General features: G+C 38.5%; 1 protein-coding gene across 1 annotated transcript in view; it reads left to right on the top strand.

The window, feature by feature from the left end:
* Positions 1 to 14,047, top strand: part of ADA2 (adenosine deaminase 2) — a 145,888-nt gene that overhangs the window by 88,693 nt on the left and 43,148 nt on the right. The window lies entirely within an intron of this gene.

Below are 14,047 nucleotides of genomic sequence, written 5' to 3'. Positions count from 1 at the left end.
TCCACTCTTTCTGTTATACCAAGTTAGGTAATTTTCCTTTATATAGATCCTTTTTTATATAGAATCATAGGGCTTAGTTCTCCCTTCTGGGACCAAGTAGAACAAGCCTGATGTCTCTTTGATGTGACACTTCTTCAAGTACTTGAAGACAGCTACATGCCCTGTTGTCCCTCCACCTCCCTTCCCCATCCCCCTAGGTTCAGTAGCCATTCTTTATATGACACAGTTTCCACGTCAAGGTGACGTGGAAAGGTTGCTGGATTTGGAGTCAGGATTCAAATCCCTTGTGTGAGCTTGGGCAAGTCAGACTAAATTAAGTTCAACAAACGTTTATTAAATTCTTACTATGTACAAGGCACTGGAGTTACAAAAAAAAAAATAGTCCCTACCCTCAAGGAGCTGACGTTTTTTCTATCAGATGGTTTCCAAGACCACCTTCAACTCCAAGTCTATGATTCTATGGTCTGGCCATCTTTGGACTACTGCCAGCTTGTCAATATACCTTACAAAATGTATGCAGATCTAGAGAGTACTCCAGATGTTACTTGAGCAGGAAAAAACTCAGTGGGACTATCATATGTAAAGTACTTTGCAAACCTTAAACCCCAAAAGCATTTAGGCTACCCTCTGGCCACTAGCCAAGTAGCTTTATAAGAAGGTATTCTATGCGTTTGTGTTTTGGTGTTTCTAAAAACTAGATCTCTCTGGGCTTGTAGGGCATTACTGCTGGCCCTGATTCCATATTGATTTAGGGGTATAAAATGGAATATTTTTTTCTTTCCATCTGACCAACCAATCTTTATTTCATATCATTTCACAAGCAATCCACATTTTAGCCACACACATGAATCTTGTACTTCTTTTCCTTTTTTTTTATAAACTTGGTGAGGCAATTAGGGTTAAGTGACTTGCCCAGAGTCACACAGCTAGTGAGTGTTATGCGTCTGAGGACAGATTTGAATTTAGGTCCATCCTGACTTCAGGGCCAATGCTTTACCCACTGCGCCACCTAGCTGCCCCCATCTGGCACTTTTTAATAGCTATTCTACGTAGTGCTCAGACTGATTATCACTCACAAATCTTCCCAACCACATTCCCCAGGACATGGGAAGAAGAGTCTGAGTAAAGTATTGTGGGTTTGGGATTTGCAGGTAAATGCAATCAAAAAGAAACCTGTGGAGACTTCTTTGTAGGAGAAATTCTCTCTGTCTCCCTCATTCTGCAGGCAGAGCCAATAGCTAGAGAGACAGTTTGAGGCACGGTGGAAGGATAGAGACACTCCAGACCAACAAAGTTACTGAGGTGTAGCCACTTAAGACAAGAAGCAAGAAAGAATGTTGAGGCCAGCTTGGGGTTCAAGAGAGAGCTTACCCTTACCTTATGAATGTAGCCACTTAAGAAGCAAGAAAGAATGTTGAGGCCAGCTTGGGGTTCAAGAGAGAGCTTACCCTTACCTTATGAATCGACCTGAGAAGAGGAGCAAACCCTGGTAGTTCAGTGTAATGATCCCTTCAGCAAAGATGTGGGTGGCTTTGGGAGGACTCCCCAGGCAAGAAAGAACATTGAGGCCCTGCAGTACTGGAATTGTGAATTGCTTCTGCTACATAGGCCTCACTGAGTTATACCCTATGTGCCTACCATTCCTAGGGATTCTATGTTTATTAGTGGGAGTGTTCATCTCAGGTTTATAGGAATGGGAAGGGATGTTTTGTTTCTAAGGGTGAATTGTGTCTATTAGCTGATTATTAAGGAGAAGAACACTGGTTCAATAGCTCATGAGCTATTGTTTCCGATGAGTAATCCCACAGGGCACCCCTAGAACCCAAGATATCAGCTTACCTCTGGGGACCAAACCCACGAGAAAAAGTACAAGTTAGAGAAGTAACACTTCTGTCCTTCCTACTTCTAATCTCTTTCCTCTAGACTAGTGGGGGAGGGGTGTCCAACATTTTGATTCCCTTTACCAGACAGAAGCCAAGGTGGAAACCTGGAGTGCTTATACAACTGTATTTAGCCATCAGGATTAAGAAATTAAGATCTCTGTTCCCAGGACCATGTGCCCACACACTTTAATGCTGTGAAGTTGTGAATTAAATGAATGGATTTGGGGTTTCTTTTTCACTGTCATTACCCAAGGATTAAAACAAGGGAGGATTCTCCATCAAAGATCACATCTGAGGTCTCACTGCTTCTTCTCTAAGCATACATCTGTTCAACTTTGTCCATGGCAATTTTCAGCACATGCATGTGTTGCAGGTAACCAATTAAATGTTACTATAAGGACTGGGCAGCTATGTGGTGCAGTGGATAGAGTTCTGATCCTGGAAGTCAGGAAGAGTCATCTTCTTGAGTTCAAATCTGGATTCAGACACTTATTAGCTGTGTGACCCTGGGCTAATCACTTAACCCTGTTTGCTTCAGTTTCCTCATCTGTAAAATGAGCTGGAGAAGGAAATGGCAAACCACTCCAGTATCTTTGCCAAGAAAACTCCAGATGGGGTCAGGAAGAGTCTGACATGACTGAAAATGGCTGAATAACCACCACCAAGAAAGTGGGGGGAATTTGAGGATTAAGCTCCATATGTTTGCAGCATATCATGAGTTTAATCTCACATTCTCAGTATTTTTTGGTATAGGGTTCAACCATTAAACTGTTGAAGGATCTAACACCCAGAAGCTATTCATGTTTGGGTGGATGGGCATGCACTGATGAGAGTCGGGAGAGTGGGAAGGGGAAATGTGACTACTTTGAACAAAGGCAGATCTGGCTCAAAGGTCAGTTTAAGTAAACAAGGATGGTACCAATTGTTGGAATGAGTTCAAAAGGGCAGCAGTAGGACACCAGGGAGAGCTTGCAGCAGGTTTCAGGGACCCCAAATTAAGGAGTCAGGATAAGCAGGCTCAGGGGTCAGATATTGATTGGGAGATGGGGACACAAGGGCAGGACTCCAGTCTGACTGACCCAGGTGAGGGTAGGAAAAGCAGCATCTGATTAATGTTTCTTATAGTTGTCTTGAGTATGACACTGGGATTTGCCTGTGAGGGGGTGGAGAGCAGGGTAGGGAGGGACACACAGACAGAAGACAAGAGGGTTGGGATAGGAAGAGCTGGGCAGATCACTATAATTGCTTTTTTTTTGTGGGGGGCGATTGGGGTTAAGTGACTTGTCCAGGGTCACACAGCTAGTAAGTGTTAAGTGTTAGGTCAGAGGCCAGATTTGAACTCAGGTCCTCCTGACTTCAGGGCCAGTGCTCTATCCACTGCACCACCTAGCTGCCCCTATAATTGCTTTTAGTATTTCTTTCTGGCCCTTAAAGGAATAAGGTCATTTTCTTTGGGGGACTCAAATGTACACCCATTCATTGTCATTAGGTCGAAACCATGTGTCTGAATCCACGTCCCTCACTGACTCAGTAGATAACAGACCTTGGAGCAAGGTGAAGACCCTTGGAATCCCACCTTCTATTAGTAGCTGTGACCCTAGTTCTAGCCCTTACTTTTGATCATTCACCCTAGGTTTTCCCTTCTTTTACTATTTTTAGTTTTTCTTTGTTAAAAATATTATTATGTTGATATCATTTTAAAAATATAACCTTCTTTTCTGGATATATATTCCTTGATCCTCCTCATGTAGCTATCCCTTATTACAAATATAGAGGAAGAAAGAGAAAAAGAGGGTTCAGTAAACTCAATCAACATTGTCTGATAGTATATACAACATCAGAGATAAGGAGTGATGGGACATAGTGGATAGAATGCTGCAACTAGAGTCAGGAAGACCTGAGTTCAAATTAAGCCTTAGATACTTACTAGCTGTATGATCTTGAGCAGGTCACTTAATGAATGTCTAGTTCAGATTCCTTATCTATAAAATAAGGATGATAACTGAATCTACCTTCTCAGGGTTTTTATGAGGTTCAGATAATATTTGTAAAGTGCATCACAAACCATGAGGTACTATATAAATGTTAGTCATTATTATTATTATTATTATTATTATTATTATTATTATTATTAATGAGATGTACTTTCTCAGCTCTTTCTGTGGTCTTTGTAATTACACAGCTGACCTTGAGTTTCTAAAAGCCCTCTTTAATTCTGTACAACTCCATATCTTGACCATCATCCAATGATATGGCCTGCTTAGGATATTCATTTCCCACTATCCTGGTACTTTATATTCCCTTTTCATCCCAGTTCAGGAATTCAGAGTAGAAATCTGTATGTTAGCAGCAGCTTTCATGGTTCTGGGAGTGCCTTCTTTGAATTCTAGTATAACTTTTTAAGTACTTAAAATCTTCATTTATTTTAATATGGATACCTCTTATTTCCTTTTCTGGAGGAAGGGAGCATAGGAGGTAGGTAAGTGACAGAGGATAATAGATGGTCAGTTTCTGCTGAGGCATAGTAAAGCCCTGACAGAACTGCTGTCCTTCCTTCTTTCTGTCTATTTGAAATTGTACTCAGCTTTAAGGGACTGTTTCTTCTGTGAAGTAAGTTTTCCTTGACTATTGAAGTCTTACAGTTATCTCAGAAATCCCATAGCATTGAACATCTATACAACTTCCATGGCATTTATCCTGTACCTGCCTTCTGTTGCTAATTATGTTTTTATGTGCATAGTGCCTCGAGGGCAGGGACTGTGTCTTCTATATTTTTCATGGCACCCAGACATAACAGGAGCTCAATAAATCAATATTCATTTTTATTTTTTTGAGACTGTAATGCAAATGAACTTTTAAAAAATGTTTATTTGTTTTTAGTTTTCTATAAGATTTTGAGTTGTAAAATTTCTCCTCTTCCTTCTACTCTCCTTCCCCAAGACAGCATGCAATCTGATATAGGCTATACATGTACAATCATATTAAACATATTTATATAAACATATTTAACATGTTAAACATTTGTCATGTTGTAAAGAAGAGTTAGAACCAAAGGGAAAAGCCACAAGAAAGAACCACCAAAAAAAAAAAAGAGAAAATAGTATGTTTCAATCTGCATTCAGACTCCATAGTTCTTTCTCTGGATATGGATAGCATTTTCCATCATGAGTCTTTGGGAATTGTCTTAGATCCTTGTATTACTGAGAAGAGTTAAGTCTATCAAAGTTGATCATTGCACAATGTTGCTGTTACTGTGTGCGGTGTTCCCCTGATTCTGCTTACTTCACTCAGCATCAGTTCATGTAAGTCTTTCCACGTTTTTCTGAAGTCTGCCTGCTCATAATTTCTTATGGAACAATAATATTCCATTACATGCATATACCACAACTTGTTCAGCCATTCACCAATTGATGGGTATCCCATCAATTTCCAATTCTTTGCCACCATGGAAAGAGATACTATAAATATTCTTGAACATGTGAGTCCTTTTTCCATTTTTATGATCTCTTTGGGATACAGGCCAAGATGTGGTATTGCGGGATGAAAGAGTATGCAGAGTTTTATAGCCCTTTGGACGTAGTTCCAAATTGCTCTCTAGAATGGTTGGATTAGTTCACAACTCCACCAACAATGCATTAGTGTACCAATTTTCCCACATCTTCTCCAACATTTATCATTTTCCCATTTTTTCATGTTAGCCAATCTGTTAGGTATGATATAGTACCTCAGAGTTGTTTTAAATCAGACCTACACAACTTGGAAGTAGGTAGGGGCCACAATTAAAATAGGCTAAACTTCTTCGGGCTGCAGACAGGTTTGTCATTGCTCATTTTCTAAGTAAAGGTATAATTAACGATTAAACTATTTTGCAAATAAAACACATAAAAAAGGGAAATTTCAATTAATATAAATTAATTACACTTATTACTTAAGATTTTTATTTATCATGAAATCATATTAATGTTAAAAAATTGCTTTGCTAAGTAGTACAAGTTTTAATGCATTTTTCAGGTTTTCTTACTGTTGATATTTAGTTAATGGGATGTATTATACTTCTTGTCAGCAATCAGTTTATCATACTCAGGAATCATGATTGAAATCGATTTCTTTAGAAATCTGAAAACTAACCTTAGTGGCCGTTTACTTTCTTGAAAAACCAGTGTTCCCCGTTGAGATTTTTCAGCGATTTGGACGTTTAATATGTTTTTCATTGGTGTTCAATTTGCTTAAGTCAGGATGTTTTGATTCGAAATGGCGACAAAGATTGTGTCCCTTTGGAATGGCTATTACTTCTCAGCAAACAAGGCACCATATTTTGTCTCTTGTTTAGTAAACAAGAATCTATTTGTCCACTCCAGATTAAACACTCTATGTTTTGATTCGATTTTCTGTTTCTTTTTATAACCCATTTTATGAAGTTGCCCCCAACACTTTGATGTTAGAACCAAAAAATTTTCACAGCAACTGCTCACATACAAAAAAAAAATACTGAACTGATGTCTGACCTTGGAGAGTGCGCCAGATACTCATGTAATTTAGAGGGCGGCTGCGCAGTGAGGGAGGGAGGGGAAGAAGCCCTTGCATTGTTGCTGCTCCTCGCATAGCAGGCATCAGCTGCCCTTGGAGCGTGGCTGCCCTCACTTTATCCCTGTTCAACGCCGGTAGTGACTGAAAACACAATGAAAAGACACGACTCTTCACTCCTCTCAGACTGATGATGGTTGGTTGCTGCGGGTCACTTGACAAAGAGGAGAGAGTGTGCAGTGCCAACCCCCCTCCGAGTTACAGGACGGACACAGTAATGACTAGTGGAAGGTGGGCTACAGACAAAACGCTTGTTTACATCTTTACTTTCTTTTACATCCTCTACATTTTTTGTTTGCCACCTGAAATTCTTTGTTGGGCCACGTGGGTCGTATGTTGTGCAGGCCTGTTTTAAGTCAATATTTATTGAATGTCGTAGCTCAAAGCAAAGCCAATGACTTTAGGAATGAGTATAGGAATTGAGTAATAATAAAGGAACAGCTATGGTAAAAATGGGTAAAAAAATGGTGAGGAATGGAAAAGTTGGATGTCTTATTCCAGAAATATAGATGCATTGGCGACAATGCTAAGCAGAGAGATGGGTAAGTACCCTGAAAATCTATAAATGGGGCTGTGATATGTGAAAGAGACCCCCAAAACTCCCAGGAACATTGTCCAGAGCTCCCAGGTCAAGGAAAAAATACTGCTAGTAGAGAGAAAGAAAGAATTTAAATACCAAGGAGACACTGTCAGGATGATACATCATTTAGCAGCTTCTGCTGTAAGGGAGTAGAGAACTTGGGGTATGATATTCCAGAAGTCAAAGGATATAGGCTTAAAACCAAGAATAACTTATTCAGGATAAATGGAGTATCAGACCCACAGGGGCAAAATGGATCTTTAATGAAATAGAGAAGTGAAAGACTGTGCAAAATGAGACTTTTTTTTTTTAATGTGGCCAAGGAGGAAATTTGTTTGACTTGACCATATACGTGGTAATAATAGTTTTTTTTTTCTTTTTCAATAGGGGAGAGTAGAGGGAAGATGAGAAGGCACTTTTTTGCTGATCAGAAACAAGAAAATTTAATGATAAAAAGAAAGACAGTAGAGTTGAAGGAGGGTGGAATTGAAAGGCAGATCACAAAATAGGAAGGGAAAAAAACATAAGAACCAGTGTTTGGGATCTGGGCTCAATAAAGTGAGGGCACACAGAGGAAAGGGATAAACCATTTCAGTTGTTGATTACTAATATTGGTTCCATTAATTTTCTTTCCATACCTCTTCTTCATAGTAAAGAGGACTGAAGGAGAAGGAAATGAGATGAATTCATCCACAAAACAGAAGAGGATAGCAAAATAAATGAGGAAAAAAGAATCTAAAACTATGTTGTTTATCAAAAATATACTTAAAACATAAAGATTCATGCAGAAATAAAATGAGGGGCTGGTACAGAATTTATTATGCCTCAGGCAGATTCAAAAAAGCACGAACTCTAACGTTTTATCCCATACCCAGAAAATTGGCAAAGATTAGAAAGGATGGAAATAGATGGTGTTGGAAGGCTTGTGGAAAAATAGGCACACTAGTGTATTGCTGATGGAGTGGTGATTTAGAGCAACTATTATAGAACTGAGGGAGCAGGATAAGACACTGGGATAGGCACTGTGTGTGTATGGGGGGTGGGGAGGGGCTGCTTGTGGCATTTCGCTAAGTCTAAGAGAAAGAGCTCGGCATCCAGCTGGGGCCAATTATGGCCCCCCTAAAAGTTACTTGAGGCAGAGACTTAGTCTAGTGAATTGTCCATCATGGGAGGAGACTGAGAAGTTTTGAGATCCAGCCCCATTAGAGAGGAGGGAGTAAGAAAGTGAACAATAGGGGAAAATAAGGGGTAAGGAGCAGGGGAACACTTGAAATTACCAAAGATCTCAGGAAGAAGAAAGCTCAAAGTCTTAGAATATAAACAGATAAACCAGAATGGAAGACATTAACAGCAGAAGGAAATAAAACCTTTAGATCTAGCAAACAAGTTCAGGCATCTGTGAATAAATACTGCAAAACAAAGAACAACCAATAACTTGATGAGAAAGAGGGACCTGTGCAATTTGTGGAGAGCACAGAATTACAGCACAATGTTCCTGAGTGGTTTAAAACTGAAATGAGAATTATGAGAGCAAGATTTATGGTTTATACAGCAAAAATTATGGGCAGAATAGAAAAATTGGAATCTGTGATGGCAAATGTCACCAAAGAAACAAAAGACAGAATAACAGTTTGTAATGCAAATACACAGAAGTAAAGAACAATCTAGAAGAAGAAAAGTAAAAAACAAAACAAAACAAAACAATATTAAAAGAAAATGTTTCCTCTCCAAGAAAAACATACTGATCTTAGAGACAAAGTATGTAGCGGCAGTCATAGGTCTCCCAGAAGAATGTGACAAGACAAAAAAACCTGAATACTGTAATACAAGAAATAATACAAGGGAATTTCTCAGAATTTCTAAACATAGATAATGAAATACCAATTGAAATAATTTATAGATTGCCTCCAGAAAAACTCCCAAGGCCTCAAACTTCGATACACATACTGGTTAAATTTAAAAAGTCAATTCAGAAACAAGTTTTGCTAGTGATCAGGAAAAAGACCTTCACATACAAAGGAAATAAAATGTAAATAACACAAGACTGTTAATGCGCCATATTTGAAAAAATGTGGATGCTTAATAATAAAGAGGAGTTTGAAACATTCTTAGAAAGAAACACAAACCTGAAGAGATTATTTGCTTCTCAAACACCCCAGGCAACAGAAATGGAGCAGGAATGAACAGATGTAGTAGCTAAGGACCACAGCAACAAGAGTGACAGCAGAGAGACCACTAGGAGACTTTTTTCTTTTTCTTTTTTTTTTTTGTTTGTTTTTGATGAGGCAACTGGGGTTAAGTGACTTGCCCAGGGTCACACAGCTAGTAACTGTTAAGTTTCTGAGGTCAGATTTGAATTCAGGTCCTCCTGACTCCAGGGCCGGTGCTCCCTCTACTGCGCTATCTACTGCCCCAGGAGACTTTTTTCTGAATATAAACAAGGAGATAGGGTTGAAGATGGAAATATCTTCAGGTGAATCAATTTTTTTGGGGGGGATACATTACAAAGTGGAAGGGTATGTGAAAGGGGAGAGGAAAGAAGGAGGATAGATCAGAGTGTGTGATATGCTCACATCAAATTGAAGGTTGTCAGTGAGGGGAAGTTGACCCCTGTGGTCTCCAGAACAGAAGAGCATGCAGGGGCATGAGGTGGGAGTAAAGATTAAAAAGGGTTAGGGAAAGGAGCGAGACCTTGCTTTGGTGTTGAGAAGAGGTTCCGCTGATAAATGTTCTTGTGGGTGACAAGAAGATTTTCTTTGAAGGAAGATGGGCACTTTGTGCTGGATGTGGTCTTGGGGATTTGGTGCTTGAAAAGTCTACTCATGCTAAATCAGGAAGGGGAGTAGGAATGCCTGTGGGGAACTGACACCTGGAGGAATAGAAGAGCAAATGGAGAAAATAAAAGTAACAGAGGAAGGGCATAGATCAATGACGGGCTGCATAAGCAACCCGGTGGGGAGAGGGAACCATTTGTTAATACTCTTAGTCTTCTAGATAGTTATTGTTTATTACCTTTTTAACTTTAATATTTTATTTTTGTTGGTCAGTTGTTTTTCAGTTATGTTTGACTCTGTGACCCCATTTGTTTTTGGTTTTGTTTTCTTTTTGCTAGGCAGTTGGGGTTAAGTGACTTGCCCATGGTCACACAGCTAGTAAGTGTCATGAGTTGTGTGTCTGGGACTGGATTTGAACTCAGGTACTCCTGACTCCAAGGCTGGAGCTCTATCCACTGCACCACCTAGCTGCCCCCATTTGGGGTTTTCTTGACAAAGACACTGGAGTGGTCTGCCATTCCTTCTCCAATTCATTTTACAGATGAGGAGCAGAGGTAAACAGGGTTAAGTGACTTGCCCAGTGTCACATAGCCAGTAAATGTCTGGGGCCAGATCTGAACTGGTGAAGATAAGTCTTCTGGATTCCAAGCCCAATGCTCTATCTACTACTGTACCATCTAGCTGCCCGATTGTTTATATATCTTAGATACCATGCTCTTATTAGAGAAATTTGATACAAAGATTTTTTGACCACTTCTCTTCTTATACAAGATGCATATTTTCTGTGCAGAAAAAGTCATTTTCAAATTCCCTCTTCTGCTGTAAACACAGTATAATGTTCCTTCAGTTACTTTAATCTTTAAGATGGCCCTGTTCCCGGTGTCTCTGTTCCCTTTCCCACTAATCCACTTTTCTTGTCTGATATTCCACCTTTCTTTCTTCTCCTTCACTTAATCCCATATTTTAGTTTCTAAATTTCATTTTTTGTTCCCCTTTCCAAAAAGGATGCCCTTCACTCTCTTTATTATCCATCTTTTCTTTCTGTTTATTAGTACTACTACTATCAACTAGCAGTGTGCTTTACAATTTACAGTTTACAAATTTACAATTTACCATTGCTTTACAATTATTATATCATTTGAAACTCATAACAACCTAGGAGGTAGATGTGTAATTATCCCCATTTTAAAATTGAGGAAACTGAGGGAAAAGTTGAAGTGGACTTGCCCAGTCACACAGTTAATATTTATCTGAGGCCAGATTTCAATTCAATCAACAGTATTTCTATGCAATAATAACACAGCAAGGAGAAATCCTAGCCCAAATAGCTATAAAATGCATAAAATATTTGGGGACCAACCTCCCAAAATACACAAAAGACTTCTACAGATTCAATTACAAAAATGTTCCTTGAAGAAATAAACAATTTAAATAGCTAAAGTAATGTTTAGTGTTCATGGTGAGGTTATGTCAATGTAATAAAAATGATAATACTACCAAAGTTAATTTATAGTTTTAATGCTCTATCAATCAAATTACCAAGGAATACTTCATAGAACTTGGTGAAATAATAACAAAATCTATTTAGGAAAACAAAAGATCTAGAATATCAAAGGAATGATAAAAAGGAGTGGGATTGAAGGAGGATAGCACTTCCAGGCCTCAAAATATATTATAAAGCAGCAGTCATGAAAACTTTTGGTATTAGTTGAAAAATAGAGATCAGTGGATATATACAATATAAAATATAACATATACATTTGTTATATGTTACAATTATTACATTGTATTAAATATAGAAATGTTATTTTTTTTATTGATTTCCCAACCATACATTGTCAATCAAAATGACCTTGTATTTGTTTGTCGAATCAATGCCTTTATTTACCTGAAATTGTTCTATGATCATTTCAGTGAAGGAAATATACCAATACTTTTGTCATTCTGATGTCCCATCTGGAGTCTGTCCTCCAAACTCCTTGAAGACAATTGCAAATTTCTCCAGTCTGTTACCATTTTGCTGGCCCTGTGCAGCATTAATAAAAGATTTGTCTTTTGATGCTGACTTCCTTTTCCCTGAAACTGAGTCTTTCCTCTCAATTACTAGTTCCTTCCCTCCCAAACTACCTTATATTTACCTTATATTTATTCTTATTATATTATTCTGTATATATTTTTACATGTTCTTGTTGACTCCTCATTAGAATGTAAACTCCTTATTAATAGGAATTGTTTCCCCAACATCTTGTACAGTGAACTGAATGGAATGGAATGGAATAAACATTTATTAAGCACTTCTGTGTGCCAGATACTGTACTAAGAGCTTTGTAAATGTTATCTCATGTGATCATTTGACTGGCATAGAGTAGGTACTTAATAATTGTGCTGATTAATGGAGACCACCACAGTGGATCATAGCAACCTTTTTGGATTTTGGTTTATCTTGAGAAACATTCATGATAAATCCCTAACCCAATTCTGCTCCCCATCCATCCTCCCACCCCCAATCCCCTGTGACAATTTCAGGTCATAAAATTTCCACTTTTGTTTTACTAACCCAATCTAACATTTACATGGAAACTCCTAGTGATTTAGTGATTCTGAGTTTTAAAGGTGGTCCTACAAGATGTTCACAGTTGATTTACATATCAATGTTTGCCTGAAAAAAGCTTCTCCAGGAATTTCCTCTAAGTTTGCTTCTACATATCAAAAGCTTTAGCCATTACTTCTTTTTCCTTATAGAAATGCTTGAAAGTGGGAAATTGAAAAATACATTTTGTAATCTTCAACTATTATTCCTAGTTTAGCTGCTTAGCAGATTTTGGGACTAATGTCCAATTTTCATTGATTTGCTACAAATTATGCCTAAACTTTTGTTTGAAAAAAAGTTTTATTGATACCTTTTGTTTTTATGTCATGTTAATTTCAGATCATATTTCTCTTCCTTCTCTATTCTTTGAGCCTTTACTTCTACCAATTTTTTTTTAAAGTTCAGCAAAACCAACTTAAAATGACCTATTTGGCAGCATATTCAACATTTTGTAACATAGCCTACCTTCTTCCATTGAAAGGAAGCCTTTTGCTGTCTTCTCTCTTATTCAGTTGTTTTTTCAGTCGTGACCTGATTTGAGGTTTCCAGAGATACTAGAGTGGTATGCCATTTCCTTCTCCAGCTCATTTTACAGGTGAGGAAACTGAGGCAAAGAGGGTTAAGTGACTTGCCCAGGGTCACACAGCTAGTAAATGTCTAAGGCCAGATTTTAACTCATGAAGATGAGTTTTCCTGACCTCAGGCCCTGTACTCTATCTACTGTGCCATGCTAGAGACCTGTCTTCTTTCTACTGAATAATCTTATACAGAATAACATTGGACAATCTGGCTCCAACCTGTGTTTCCAAGAGTATTTTGCATTATTCCCCATTAGTCCTTTATATTCAAACCAACTAACCTTTCCGTGGTCCCCCGAATCAGCGTTCTAACTTTCACAACCACAACTTTGTATAGGCTGTTCCCACATGCCTGGAATGCACTTCCTTTCTCACTTTGTCCTTAAGCTCCTCCAAGACTCAGCTCTTCTTATTAGAATCCTCTCCTTCATCCCCTTAGTTCGTTGAACTGTTTCTTTTTTCAAATAGTTATGTATATGCTTATTTATTCATTGTAGGCAACTTCCCCCCGCCCCCATTGGCATATAAGCTTTTTTGAGAGTAGGGCCTATTTTTTCCTTTTGTTTTTGCATTCCCAGTGTCTTGCATCTAATAGGCACCATAAATGCTTATTAGATTAGATAAATGCTTAATCTTCATTCCAGTGATTTTTCATCATGATGCAACTGATGGCTCAGTCTCTAGAGTGGTTAGCCTAGATACAGGCTGACCTTTGTCCAAAGCCAGTCTCAGATACTTACTAGCTATGTGATCCTGAGAAAGTTACTTAACCTCTGTTTGCCTTAATTTTCTCAGCTGTAAAATGGAGTAATAAGAACACCCACCTCGCAGGGTTGCTGTGAGGATTAAATGAGATATTTGTAAAAAGCACTTAGCAGAGTGCCTGGCATATTGTAGGTACTATTAAATGTTTATCCCCTTCCTTTCCTTCTCCTGTGCTAAGGAAATCATTGGCTCAGATTTGATTCTGCTGCTGCTACAGCTGTAGTGCCTTTCTGGAACCTTCCAGTGCTCACGAGGTCACTCACCAAAGGACAAGTAACACAAAATGAGAGAGG

Source organism: Phascolarctos cinereus, unplaced genomic scaffold, assembly GCF_003287225.1.
Source record: "Phascolarctos cinereus isolate Bilbo 61053 unplaced genomic scaffold, phaCin_HiC Scaffold_1;HRSCAF=81, whole genome shotgun sequence".
NCBI lineage: Eukaryota > Metazoa > Chordata > Mammalia > Diprotodontia > Phascolarctidae > Phascolarctos > Phascolarctos cinereus.
Note: the sequence above shows the minus strand (reverse complement) of the source record. Positions and strands in the feature narration are given on the sequence as shown.